General features: G+C 40.1%; 1 protein-coding gene across 1 annotated transcript in view; it reads right to left on the reverse strand.

Annotated features, from left to right (window-relative positions):
- Window positions 1-1,409: 1,409 nt before the first annotated feature.
- LOC139539669 (NLR family CARD domain-containing protein 3-like) overlaps window positions 1,410-1,491 on the reverse strand; it is a 57,843-nt gene continuing 57,761 nt past the window's right edge. The window contains exon 11 of the mRNA XM_071343244.1: window positions 1,410-1,491. This exon is cut by the window's right edge and continues 3,472 nt beyond it. The gene's annotated coding sequence lies outside the window, so the exon portion shown is untranslated.

Here is a 1,491-nt window from a genome sequence, read left to right on the forward strand (position 1 = left end):
TGAAAGGATGGAATGACTTAGTGTTACTACCATTTAGTGAAAGGATGGAATGACTTAGTGTTACTACCATTTAGTGAAAGGATGGAATGACATCAGAGTGTTACTACCATTTAGTGAAAGGATGGAATGACTTAGTGTTACTACCATTTAGTGAAAGGATGGAATGACATCAGAGTGTTACTACCATTTAGTGAAAGGATGGAATGACTTAGTGTTACTACCATTTAGTGAAAGGATGGAATGACTTCAGAGTGTTACTACCATTTAGTGAAAGGATGGAATGACTTAAGAGTGTTACTAACATCATATCAAACATAAAACATTTACAACTGCTCTTTTTATTAACACTGAACAATAAAATAAACCCAACAAGATCTTAGTGAGTTACAGTTCATATAAGGACATCAGTCAGTTGAAATACAATAAATGTAAAATGTAAATGTAATGTAAATACATTCATTAGGGCCTAATCTATGGATTTCACATGACTGGGAACACAGATATACATCTGTTTGTCAGATACCTTAATAAAACAGTAGGAGTGTGAATCAGAAAATCAGTCAGTATCTGGTGTTGCCACCATTTGTCTCATGCATCGTGACACATCTCCTTCACATAAAGTTGATCAGGCTGTTGATTGTGGCCTGTGGAATGTTGTCCCACTCCTCTTCAATGGCCGTGCAAAGTTGCTGGATATTGGCGGAATTGAACACGCTGTCATACACATCTATCCAGAGCATCCCAAACATGCTCAATGGGTGACATGTCTGGTGAGTACTCAGGCTTCCAGGAATTGTGTTCAGATCCTTCCGACATCGGGCCGTGCATTATCATGCTGAAACATGAGGTGATTGGTGAGGATGAATGGCACGACAATGGGATCTCATCACGGTATCTCTGTGCATTCAAATTGCCATCGATAAAATGCAATTGTGTTTGTTGTCCGTAGTTTATGCCTGCCCATACCATAACCCCACCACCACCACCAGGGGGCACTCTGTTCACAATGTTGACATCAGCAAATCGCTCCTCCACACAACGCCATAAACATGGTCTGCGGTTTTTAGGCCGGTTGGACGTACTACCAGATTCTCTACAACAACGTTCAAGGAGGCTTAGAGAAATGAACATTCAATTCTCTATTAACATCTCTGGTGGACATTCCTGCAGTCAGCACGCCAACTGCACGCTCCCTCAAAACTTGAGACATCTCTGGTATTGTGTTCTGTGACAAAACTGTATATTTTATAGTGGCCTTTTATTGTCCCCAGCACAAGGTGCACCTTTGTAATGATCATGCTGTTTAATCAGCTTCTTGATATGCCACACCTGTCAGGTGGATGGATTATCTTGGTAAAGGAGAAATGCTCACTACCATGGATGTAAAAAAAAAAGAGACAGAAACAAGCTTTTAGTGTGTATGTAACATTTATGGAATATTTTATTTCAGCTCATGAAACATGGGACCAACACTTTACATCTCATCGCCAA

Source organism: Salvelinus alpinus, chromosome 1, assembly GCF_045679555.1.
Source record: "Salvelinus alpinus chromosome 1, SLU_Salpinus.1, whole genome shotgun sequence".
NCBI classification, from domain to species: Eukaryota; Metazoa; Chordata; class Actinopteri; order Salmoniformes; family Salmonidae; genus Salvelinus; species Salvelinus alpinus.